Source organism: Fundulus heteroclitus, chromosome 7 (assembly GCF_011125445.2).
Source record: "Fundulus heteroclitus isolate FHET01 chromosome 7, MU-UCD_Fhet_4.1, whole genome shotgun sequence".
In the NCBI taxonomy this organism is placed as follows: Eukaryota; Metazoa; Chordata; class Actinopteri; order Cyprinodontiformes; family Fundulidae; genus Fundulus; species Fundulus heteroclitus.
The window spans coordinates 27,704,393-27,717,528 of NC_046367.1; the positions used below are offsets into that span (position 1 = coordinate 27,704,393).

The 13,136-nt window shown below is 40.4% G+C and overlaps 1 protein-coding gene across 6 annotated transcripts in view; it reads left to right on the top strand.

The window, feature by feature from the left end:
* Window positions 1-13,136, top strand: part of cobll1b (cordon-bleu WH2 repeat protein-like 1b) — a 30,508-nt gene that overhangs the window by 2,502 nt on the left and 14,870 nt on the right. Inside the window, exon 1 of one of the 6 annotated variants that reach the window (XM_021322312.2) lies at window positions 9,312-9,476. The exons of the other annotated variants lie outside the window; for them this stretch is intronic. The gene's annotated coding sequence lies outside the window, so the exon portion shown is untranslated. Of the gene's footprint in view, window positions 1-9,311; window positions 9,477-13,136 lie in introns of those variants that run through there. 6 annotated transcript variants of the gene reach the window in all.

A 13,136-nucleotide genomic window follows, 5' to 3' on the forward strand; every position in this document is an offset into this window, starting at 1 on the left:
ATTATTTACCTCCAGGCAGTCTTAGCAGGACTGCAGCAAACCGGTGTGGCCCTAAATGCTTTGTGGGAACCGTCTTTTTAATGTCACAAAGAGAAAAACTGTGGTCGCATGACACTTTTATAATAACAGCCTTTGTTGCCAAAGAGAAGCATATTGGTTCAGTCCTCTGACAGTGCACAGCTCTGAGCTGGCCCTGGTAATTGGACACACCTAAAAGCATGATCTCACATGGCTGGCTCTCCTTGAGGGCAGAATATGGAACTGGTTAAGGTATTGTGAATCCCCACAGCTGTTTCCTGACATGCAGGCAGTCCCAGGGCACAGCTGCTAACACGAGTTAACAGATGAAAACTATGGCTGGGGCTCGACTGTATGAACTGAGTTATTCGAAGAATTTGTGCATGCACATTTGAAACACCGGAGTCAAGATACGAAAAGTCACGAGACGCCGAATAGACTTCGGCGTATCACATTGTTATTTTCTCGCATTGTAGCTATCCCCCAGAGACAACAAGGCTGTCTTCATTTAGGATCGTGCATAATTTGGTCGCGAGCGTGCTGCCTTCAGAGAGCCCACTCGCATCCAGTGGGCTCGCGAACCACGAAGATAAAGAGTGTCTTTGAAAAATATCCACCCACCAGATGAAATAAAGAATGAGGAAAATCAGCACTACACTTCCAGCAGAGTTTAACGAGCGAGGCTTTGAATACTGGAAAGTTTTATCTCATCGACGCTTTCTCAGAAGCCAACTCCCTGCAAACGAAGAGTAAAGGCTGGCCTTTGTTGCCACTCTGGAGTCAACGCAAAAACCGTAAACGCCAGAAGATTTACCCCTTTTTAGCAGGGATGAATTTCATGAAGCACAGTTTTTATAATACAACTTTTTTTTTTTTTTTTTTTAGTCCATCGTCTGCCTCGACTGCTTGGTGTTTATGTTGCTCGTAGCAACAGATTTGCTGCACAGATCTGGATTGTGCACCAGTTAAATAGACTGGAAGACATGGCCCCACTTTGTTTCTGTTGTGCACTTTTCCAGGCCATAACAGTTGGATCCCACCCACTCTTAGTCAGTCTAACACTCACAATGACCCCACTTGAATGAGTCCTTTGTGTGCTCACAATGGCAAATTTTTCGTATCTCCAATACTTTTCAAAATTTTTTATGCAGCAACAGGACTAATTGCCTCAATTTGCTTGACCTTCATTATCAGTGTTTGTCTTGTTTAGATGAGATATTAGAGGACAGAGGCTGGCCAGTCCTGACTCGCATTCCTGAAACTGCCACAGATCTATTTCATGCAGTCCATTTTTGCATTTTGTCATGTTACAACAAAATACACTTTAACAAAAATGGCAATAATTGCAAACTGGAACAACAAGAAACAGTGTTTGGATTTGTTTTTACTAGATAAAATCTAAAAAAAACTTGGGAGTGGATTTATTTTCAGCCCACTGAGTCTGTACCTGCTGCAGTTTTAGTCTGCAGGTTTTTGTCAATTTTTCTTTGCCAGCTTTTCTCCACGAGAAAAAATATTTCTTCTTATTTTTTGCAAAATGATTCAAGCTCAGTCAGATTGGCTAGAGAGCATCCCTGAACAGCAGTCTCAGTTGGATTTAGGTCTGGACTTTGACTGGACCGTTCTAACACGTGCAAGAGCTTTGTTCTTTGGTGTCACGCTCCAGTCCTCAACAAGATATTTGAATGGGTCCCCGGTCCAACACAGCTGAATTAATGGCTGAGTAACCTCCCTGGTATTTATCAGTATCTGCAGAGATGTTTGCTTCCGATGTGATAAACCAGAGGAACTTGTAATGCAGGACATCACCCCTGATCTAAACTAGTGCTGCACAATATTTGAAAATATTGTGATAATGATATCAGTGTTGATGTGGGCCTACTTTCTTTTTCTTTCATCGCTTTCTCTTCTGCGCTTCCAGCACTCTGTGACCTTTTGCATTTTGGGCAATGTCATTTCTGTCTGGTGTGAGCATCCGCCGCCCCAAGACTCCATCCAACTGGCAAAATGTACTTTACCGTGATAGATACTTCTTGCCACTGACTATATTAGCCAACAATTACTGCACTACAAAGAGTCCTTTGGCATAGGAATTTTGCACACAAGAATGTTGTGATGCCAATATATCTGTGACACTGTGCTGCCCTAATCCAAATCATTTAAAGCTCTGCCTATATAGGCCTAGAGTTGAAGCCCTGCTGGAGGTCGAGCCTCTGACCCGGTCTCAAGTCTTTTCCAGCCCCTTTCTTTTCTTTCAGGTTTGGTATCTATTTAGTCCCAGCCATCTTCTCATCGACTTTGTCCAGCTTCCCTGTCCCAGCTAGAAGCAGAGCATCCCAGCAACATTCACTGTGAGGAAACATGGTGGTGGCGGGAACGCTGAGGTTGAGGAACGTTAAAGGTGATTTGCAGTCTAGGTTTAGACTATCCATAGTATTTTAGTCCCATCCGACCACAACACCTTCTTCCACACGTTTGCTTGCTTGTAACAAACCATAAAACCGAAATGTGGATTTCTTTCGAGAATGGCTTTCTTTCATGGACTCATGGGATGCTTCTCTGATTAATACGTTCCTTAATGGTCTGAGCAGCTCCGTATTAAAACTTACGTTTACAGTCATATTCTTTTCATTTTCAGAAGATGGATTGAACAGCTGTCCATGACATTTTCAGAGCTTAGAACATTGCTTTTTAATGAACCCTGCTTTAATTGCTCCCCAACGTTTATCCTGACCTGCCCGATCTGTTTCTGGTCTACATGATGCTGTTTGTTGGTTCTCTAACAAACCTGAGACTTTCTCAGAACTGCTGGAAGTCTCCTTAGATGACATGATTACACACACATTGACAACTACTGTAGAAGTGATGTCTAAAGGTATCAGGGTTTTATTTAATATTTCACATTTCTATGTGGAAATAAATTGGGAACCATGTCTCATTTTGCTCCCTCTTCACAAGTATATGCTACTTTGTGTTGACCTGCCAGAGAAAAAAGAAAATCCCAATAAATTGCAGCTTGTAGTAATGGCACAAAATGTGAAAAAGGTTCAAGGGGTGTGAATACTTTTGCAGGCACTATATAAAATAGATTTATAGCAACTTGGGGAATCCCAGTTGCGGCTGTCTATTTTAACCTATGTGCATTATGCAGCTGAGGTGTAATATGGAAAATGTGTGTACTCTATGATGTGGTTCTCTAGATGGCACTGTCACTATGCGTGTCTTTGTGGAGTTGCGTCCATGCGGCAACTTGTCTGGGTTGCAGTTTGCATACTATCACATTGCTAAAGCACAGATAAAGTGAACCTCATCGTGTTTTTTTTTTTTTCAACAAAAAGCGCAGCAAGCCAGTCAAGCGCAGCACGGCACCAACAGGCAGCCGGGCCACGGTTTCGGTGAGGACTCGTTTGGCTCTGAAAAGCAAACATTAGTAAGCAGAAGGAGGAGAGCTACTTTGTATTCAAGATCCACACAATCTGTCTGTCCAGCTGTATTTTCCAGTGTGCCTTGCCTCTGAGGTAATGCTTTTCTGGTTATAAACATGTCAGTCTCTTTATTATGATTTTAGAAGAAACACAAACAGTAAATGGACATAGAAGGATATTTGTTTTGTGCCTCTCTTTAGATTGTACGCTTGCAATGTTGTTGAGTTTTTGGATCGCTGGTACAGTAGTTCTCTCCAGCTCTCTGTTTTCGCTTCACATTCTGCCTTAAAATAAATATGCCTGTTTTAGGTTTAAACCCGTGTGCACCTCCTCTTTAGAAAGCTCATCTGATGTGATGAGCAGAGGATGGATATCATGCTGTCGTGCCACTGGTGGATGCCCCTCTATAGACAATGCTGCATTGTTTCAGATGACTGGACATGGTGTCACGGTTATAATTCGGACTGTAAAGATGGCTTTCTTCATCTCAACCAAGCGGTTTCACCTAAACACTTTGAAATGCACCAACCTGGTCAGATAAATCATCAGAGACCGGAGCGAGTTGCTGTACTTTTATTGTTTTCTGTGTGTGTGCTGTAACTTGAAAGGACTTCCTGGTCACTCAGCCAACCGCTTCTAAGTGCAGTCTCTGGAGATCTGTGTGAAAATGTGTACCAACAGGCAAAAACATGCATTGTGTTCATTCAGAGTTTTTTTTTTCCTCCCTTTGTACATTCATGGTTTCGATATGGTGCAATGTTTAGAGGGAAAATATTTGAGCTGCTTTGAGATAAGGACAGGGTAATGTACCATAGCAGACCCCAGTTCAGTGTCCCGAAGGAGATTGGGAAAGCAAAGTGAATGATCCCAAATCTGAGTGAAAAATCTCTTTCCCTCCCTGCTGACTTTTAGCACTCTTGCTCTTTTATTGCTAAACCAAAGCGTGCAGGATTGATGGTAAATGAAACTGGGCCAGATTATGACAAGTGGGCATGATGAAAGCTAAAATCAGTACTCCACATAATGATGTAAGGGGACACCCTGTGACTTTGAGTCTTTCCAGGTTTATGCGAGAAACTGCTGCGCACGTTTAAACAATACACATAGGAGGTGGGAGCTGCTCATAAGGTCCATGTGCTCTTTTCCTAACAAATATCCTCCCATCCCTCACTGCTCATGAAATGAAGGCCTTTCCAGACCCTCTTTAAAAAGCTTGTGTTTACTGTGAGTGACCTCTTACCAGATTAACAGCTGCGGCTCAGGCACTGTGTTTTGTCTTTCCTCGGGAACCCGTAGTCTTCTTCACCAGGACCAGCACTTTTTTTTTATGCAGGAAGGAAGGTATCAAATAGACAAAACTTTACTTCAATTCAGCTCAAGGATGACTGAGGAAAATAACAGCTGGCTTGGTGTTGTGAAGGATTGAGTGTAGTTGTTTTAGGAAGATAGGGAGGGGTTTGTAAGGTACTAAAAGGTGAAAGTGGGATGGTTTAGGAGGTGGCTGCCAAATACCTGCAACGTGTGAGCATTTCAAGACCTGAGTGGGAGAAAATATTTTAGTTCTTTTATCAAACTGGCTGGAGGTCCAGTGTGGGCCTCCCAACCCCTAGAGCCTACAAGGAAGTAGTTAGCCCTCATCGGAGAGCAGGGAGGAGACAGATTTTGGTTGATGATTAGATCTTTATGCTAAAACAATAACTCATTTTGCTTTTGTTATTGAAATATTTTCATGGTAGTTGACTGACAGCAAGACAGAAAGGGAAGCTGAGCATTTATCAAATATACTGAGAGATTTCATAGAAAAACTGGAGAATAGGGGAGCAAATTAAGGAGGGTTAGAATTTTAATAAGGGTCATTTGAAAGGTGGGATTTAAGAAAACATGAGTAAATTCAGCATGGTGGTGGTGGACAAACACTGAGTAGAGCTGCATTGATGAAAGTGTTGATGCAGATGTTGTTTTTAAGGTTTTTAACAGTATTCAAAATGTTTTCTACTCTTTGGTTTAGTTCAAAACCTGACTGTCTTTACAGTTAAATGTTTCTGCTCATGTATTTTCTCCAAAAAGGAACTATTGTTATGAAAAAGTAGTTGCTTACACATTGTTGTTTTTTTCTAAATCTTCTTTTTTATCACACTTACATGTGTCATTTATTTATATATATCAGAACCAAAGCGTTTCCCATATTTGGTTGGGGATGCTGCTTTTCAGCGTGTCTCAGTTCTCCTCAGGTGAAAGGTTTGCAGAGCATAGTTTGACATCTTGTTGCCATGTTTTCAGGAACTCCAAAAACAAACCTCTAAATTTAGAAAGTAATGTGTTGTGCCGACTCTTTCTGTACAGATTCCTTTGTTCCCACTCATTTGTCTTCCTGCAACAATTAACTTGTGATTTTGGATTTGACGGGACTTTTTTCTCTTGCAAGGTTTTTCTTGAAACTTTAGCAGAGATACCTCCAGCTTGCTCACATCTCCACTCACCGCCTACCTCCTTATCATTTGATAGTGTTTAGCGGTGGTGTTTGCAGAATGGGTTGCACATTCTTTAGTGAAAGCGTAAAACTGCTGATAAAGAACTGCCCTTATTTCACAATGGACAGTCTAATTTATTGCTTTAGTACCAGATAGTGCAAGGTCTCCAGCACAAAGTTGCAATTATTTGACTGAATTAAGCATGCAGCACGTTTTGAGTATGACTTAGAGCTGAAAGTGTCTCTAAACAGTGATGTTACTCTTTAAATGTTCCCTGTTAAAGTTTTAAATGATAAAATTAAGGGTAATAGAAAAGGTTTCTGATTTTACCTTTAAAAGGAAAAAAAAAACATTACAAAATGTAATGTTGATTGTACTATCGCAGTGATTTTCTAAGTTCAGACTCAGATCCAACTGACACGTCAAACTGAATCCAGTTGACATTTTATGTTCAGCTAATGCCGTGCATACACTGTACGATATTTTTAATCGTGGTACTCATATACAGCTCAAACTGTACGACGAAACCGCAGGGTTTAAAAGTTCACTGCTTACCACATCTGTTCTTACACTGTGCGGCCCGACGCTCTGAGGCGACCTGACTGCTCACACAGTGCGTTCAAAAACCACACATCGGACACACTATAGAGAGATGGCGCTACTTGGACTCGTCTACCTGGAAGCCAAATGTCAACAGTAGAAGAAGAAAAAGGTGGAAGTGTCGATTCTCACTGTTAAATATGAGACTTACAAGAACAAAACGCACTGCTTTGGAAATTCTATGAGTTGCTCCTCCATAGTTTGACTCTATGTCACACGAACCGCCGTCATGCTTATCTCAGGTCCTATGTTTTTGTTTGAGAAGATGAAGAAGAATCTACTTGTTTGTGCGTGTGTAGTGCGCGAGGTCGGGGGAAATCGGCTTGTAGACGGTCGTAACTCCTCAACAGCAGGACGCGCTCACGATCACTCACGACCTCTCACGACGGCCGACTGAATTTCAAACATGTTTGATTTTCAACCGACCGTCCGAATCCTGATTGGGAGGTGGTCGTGAGAGACGAATCGGCCCTTGTTACCCCCTGTATACTACACGACGCAGGATGCACGATCAAGCTGAAATTTGGCCCGATCCAAAAATATCTTGTACGACTGAGGAATCGGCCCGAAAAGGGCAACAACTCATACAGTGTACGCCCAGCTTAAGGTTCAACTAATAGTGTGGGAGAGACCTAAGCACAATGCGGCAATGTTCATAGTTTTTAATTTATGAAGCAGGGGAGCAAGACTTTTGGTACGTTTTTGTCATCAGGGAAGTGAGTGGAAGAGAAGGGAAAACATGTTTTGTGCCTAACTATCAACAGGTCCTATTAAAACTGAGAGGAAGCAAGCTATTGTGAGGCAAGTAGCTCAGCAAACGTCTCCCTACGCAAAGATCCTCAGCAGAGTGAGATGTGTGCTTACATAATCCTGTTTGCAGACTTGCAGTGCTTTTACACCTATAGTTTGAGTATTTTGGTCTGAATCACAGAGAGAAAAAAAGAAGAGAGTTGCATTAATGAAAATGGGAGGTGACAAGGCTGGGTGCATGAATCGAGGTGGGAAGAAGGGAAAGGAAGGGATGGAGATGATTAATGTGGAATATATTAAAATATGCAAAGCGATTCATGTTATTAATGTGAGGTGAATGATTGGGAGCTATCAAGGATGACACCTAGACTCAACCTCAGCTGCGATGAGGGAAAGACTGTCAGTAGAGAGAAGAAATCTCTCTATTTTGGATTATAGATTTTGTTCGAGTAGAAGCACAGTTTTATCACTATTCAATTTTAGGAAATTTAAAGTGAACTATGATTTTATTTCAGGAGGTGAGGGAGGAGGGGGGGGGTATAGAATTGGGTTTACTAGATAATTAGAGCTGTGTGTCATCTCCGTAGCAGTAGAAATGTTAAAATTAAGTAAAATATTGCCAAGGAGAAGAGAAAGAGTAGAGATCCTAGGACAGAGCTCGGAGGCACACCAGGTGAGACTGGACAAGCGTGGGAACTGAAGGACCTGAATTGGACAAACTGAGTGCGACCAGGGTGTCTGTCATCTATGTGAGACTGAAAACTAAATGCAACAAACCCATCTCAGCAAGGTCACCAGGACACTCTCTCTCTCTCTTTTATTTTTAGGACTTATGAAAAAAAGCTTTTGAAAATGCACATTTTCAAAACTGCTTTTGATTACCTGTTTAGATGCACTTTGGTCTAATATTTTGAGTTTTTATTTCTCACAACAGTTTGTGGGATATGTCTTCAGAGGTGCTATATTAATGAAACTTTGTTTACTTACTTACACACACTTTCCAAGCATTGACAAACAAGATCAATGGGTGTATTAGAGCATGAAAGATAAATTACATTTGAAGAAAGAAAAAAATAGAAGTTATAGAAGTTAAAAGCCAAGGACAAAATGTGTGTTAAGTTGTGATTTAAATACCTCAATGTAGGGGGTAGACTTCATTTAAAATGGAAAATTGTTCCAGTGTTTTGTGGCATCGAAGGCACAACTCCTTTACTCACCGACCTAGAATGAGGAACCAGCTGTTCAGATGATTTCAGAGATTATACAGAGGTTGTTCAGGCGGCACATCTGCAGCAACTGCATGATAAGGTCAATGTGGACCTTATTTTAGAGGAATATTTACCACAACACTTTGTTGAATATGTTTCTCAAAGAATCATAAGGAACCTCTGACAAAAAAAAAGCTGGGTCCAGCATGGCATGAGCTAAGTGTACCTAATAAAATGCCTGGTGGATTTGTAGGTTGTACGTATGTTGGGTTATCTGTGTGCATTTAATAAGTGAGGGAAAAACATTTAATGATCCTCCATCATGTTCAGACAGAGTCAGCCTTTACAGTTGGGAAACGCATGGTGTTTAATTTCTTTGTTCGCCTTGACTTGACTCGCTATCATTATGGTTTTGCACAACTGACAGAGTCCTTTAACGTGGTTTGGGAGTGAGTCAGTTCTGCAGAGGTAAGGTGTGGTTTTAAACTGTTGGCATTGTTTTGTTCATGAGGAAAATCAAACACAGGAGTACTTCCCTGATCACATCAACGAGACCCTGTGAGAAAACAAACTCACTATCAGGAAGTCCCCTCTTAGTTTTCTTCTAGTTTGTGTATTTTGATAACTGCATAATTGCCTACATGAGCAAAAACTGTCTTGAACGGGATAATTGAGCATATTCACATGCTTCTCTGTGCCTGGTAGCCCAGTCTTCAGGTTCCTGTCTGCAGAGGGAAGGCAAAGCTGCTTACCTCTCTGCCCGCCAGGACCACTCGGAGGGGAGGGGGGGGGGAGCGGTCCCGATACAATTCGTTTTGAATCACAGCAAGAGAGCCAGCAGGGTTTTAGACAGTGGGAGACAGATTTCTGATGTCACAGATTAGGGCGTGTCATTAAGGTGGGCCTCTTAAGGCTGTACTTGTAGAGTTCAGTCTGTCTGACTTCTCATGGGAGCACACAGCTGAATGGGAATTATGTGAGCGGGAACCAGCGTGGGTAGAAAGGTAAGTAAGATTAATGAATTGCTGACAGGTTCACTGGAAAAGCTGGTCTTTCACCTGCTCTTAAACATTTCAGCTCCTCAGGTGTTGCGTCTGTTGGGTTAAATGCTGTGGAAGTAACAGCAAAATGTTTTTTTGGCAGTGTTTTCCACCATGTAGGGAGGTTTCGTTGCATGTGTTGTGACTTGAAGGTGAGGGTATGTTTGGCCTGCTGCGCTTTGGCGTGTTTAAGCCTGTAGGTTTGATTGGATGGCTACGCTACAGCTACCGGAGTTGTGTTTTGGTCAGTGGAGCATTGAGTTGTGGCTCTAGTTTCTTAAAATAATTAGGGTGTTGCCTAAAAAATGTGACTGAGGAGGAAATATGGCCACTGCTTTTAAAAAATTTAAAAAAGCACTTTAAATCTTTTGTACATGAACACAGCATTCCCTAAGGGGCCGCCTCACTACCCAGCAGCTGCTAACATACCACAGAAGGCATTTTTGTTGAGCCTTCACCTTTCTTACTACAGCTCAGAGGTAAAATATCTCTTGCAAGAGTTTTTTTGTTTGTTTTTTCTCACAGAGTTTGTGTGTGTGTGTGTGTGTGTGTGTGTGTGTTTTAATGTGATGAAAGAAAATTCCAGAAAAAGGCTGAACATTTTTCTGTTTGAAGTAGAACAAACAAAACTGGAATGAAGGAAATCCCTGTTTTCAGCTGGTGGACTTCTGGTGATTTTTCAGTTTATTTTTCTATTTCTCTTCTTTTTATTTTTTATTTTTTTTTTGTACAGTTTCTCACCTTTCCCCTCCGCTGGCCCTGCTTGTCATTCTTTTTATTTCCACCTAATCAAAGAAGTATTTGTGGTGTTTTTACACAAGTAGATGAATCTGGAATTCAGTCTACTGAAAGTCGACTTTCCTAAGTGACAGTTTTTGACAGATTTGTTTTCAATCTAGATTTTTACTTGCAGCAAATATTTTCCATACATATTCTGCAGGTTTCAGTTTATTTATTTTTTTTATTGTTATTTTTGTTCTTGCATTGAAATCTCAGATCATCTTACGGCTACAGTTTCACTGAAGTTCTGCTTACTATACCAACGTTGTTGTTGTTGTTGTTGTTGTTGTTGTTATTTGGTCAGTTTCATTTATATGACATCATCATGGTGTGCCTCCAGAGCAGTGTTCATCACCCTTTTCTCTTTGCAGTTGATTTTAATTAATTGAAGGTAAACTTTTAGTCTTAACCTATGATTTTACTTTTATAGATGGGGGTTTGCAGAGGTGAAAATTGGTTTAACATTTGCAGATTTAGTTTTTAAGTTTGTATAGGAAAAGCCTTAGTGAAGCTATTTCCAGTTTTGACCAAATTTGTATTTTCCTAAAAAAAAACAATAAGGGCCTAATGTAGCTACTTTTAAATGGTGTTTAGTGATTTAGTATTTAGCTACTTGTATTGATTAAAAAAAATCTATTAAAACAGACTTGTTTTTTTAAAAGTGTTTTCCATTCCCCCTTTTGCTGTTAGTCTAATTATTTTGGCAAATGTGCTCTTGAAATTTAGTTTAAAAGCATATTAGGCAGTATTTTCCATTTCAGTGGGACAATTTGGTACGGGAATCCAAAACATTTAGAGAGCAGAACCTTTAGAAAATGTTATGGCTTCACGTAATGGAAGAAAACCACAAGGATGGTTTGTCAAAATATAAAAAATGCACTCTTAGTAAGGCCGAGATAATTATTAATGATCCTTTCCCTTCGGGGGTTTTATCACCCTCGAAGGAAAGTTGAAAATACTAGAAGCTATTATAAATGTGTGCAAGAAGTCTTTTTTTTGCCAAAAGGAATAAAAACAATGAGCGGTGTCGCCAGCTTGGAACCTGCACTTCCTGTTTGTTACCTCTCTTGAGGCCTCCCTAAACAACCTAACCTATTTTTTTTTATCTAAATTTTCTTGCACATGTTTCGAGGGAGGGTGATTTAAAATGAACATTGAATGGGTTGTATGTCATTTTATTTGTTGAACCCAAAGGAAACATTTTACTGCGTGGCCAAAAAAAAAGCAGTTACGGGCAACTAATTTCTCATAAACACATGACATGGTGACGATCGGCTTGCTTGTTGGGAATCATGTCTATCAACTTTGTTCTTTGCCCTTCCTAGAATGGGTTTGTCTGAGTGTGTTGGAGCTCCCAGGGCAAGCCTCTAAACGAGGCTTCGGCACAGTCAAGCTACAACACGTCTCCTTCCATTCAGCAACACATCAGCACAGGCCAGGATGGAAAACACAGGCTGCCCTCTGTGTTTGTCACCTGCCCGAGGTGCCTTCATTATAAAAACACTTCCGTGATGACGGGAGCTGTATAAACGGGGATGAGCCGGAGGTGCGACAGCTGTATGTTAGTCCATACTTATTTGTTAAATGCTACCAAATGAGGCATTTATAGTGAAATGCAGAGTCGCCCTGAGGCTAAAAAACCCAATTTTAACACATACTTCAAACAACAATGCACTAACTTACAAAAGTGAGATAAAAATGACCCCAAGCCAGAGAGGAAGAGACATTTTATTGTGTGAAAGTCATGAAACTGATTCAGCAGGTGAAACAAACAAATTGCTATAAGTTAAACGCTCTCCAACTTTACACTGAGAAGCACTAATCAAAACAAGACAAACCAATGGAGTTGCGATAAGGTCGTTGGGTTTTAGTTGAAGATCCAAGTGATCACTGCAGTAATATCCAATACTGATTTCATTTTATTTACTTTGACAGGCACAGTACAACTAGAACATTGTTACTGATGGGCAACAAATGCAGCGTACAGCCCCTGTCCCTGGTCAGGCTTCTGATCCAGGAGAACAAATTTTAAAACTGCTTGTGCAAATTCAAAGTTACACATTTATGCACGTAAAGTACCTAGAGAAAAAACATCTCCAAATCAGATTATCAATGTTCACAGTGTTGATGTTCTTTCAGCCAAAGCTTCAGTTTTGTTGAGAATTAGAAATAAATATGGTGGTTGTTGATGAAGCTCAGCTGGAATTTATCTCAGCATCGATCACTGACCTCATTCCTTTCAGACTTCTCCATGAGGCCTAATTCTTTCGAATCCAAACTTTGTGAGCTCATTTTCTGGACCAGTGCCAAAATATCTTACACCTTCATTCTTTCTTTCTTGTTCATATTTCCAGTAGCTGAATGGTATCAAAACTATTGCCTACAGTTCCTGTCATCAGTAGTCCTAAGTATACATCCATAACTCTGTTTATCATAAATACCCCCATATTTAAAAAAACCCTAACAGCCACGTTGGACAGTCAGTCTGAGGACCAGGAGGTACACGTTAAGTCTTACTGAGGTAAAAAAAAAAAAAAAAAAATGCAAGGAGGTAAAAATGAGCACTGGGTAGATTTGTCTGTTTTTAACTTGGAGTGTTTGTATTTTGTGCTGGATGTGTTTCTATTCAAATAATTGTTTTTAATATCGAGGAGTAGCTAGGGTTTTTTTTTTTTTTTTTTTTTTTTTTTTCTGGTCATATTTTGCAACTTGTGTAATATAAAGACCCAAGCAACAGTTTCAGTTTGAAAAATGGCCATTTAAAAGCTAATTTTGGATTTCATTTAAATCTCTTTATCAGTTAAAATAAGTTCCCCATTGGAAGTTGTAGTGAGATGTATTTGA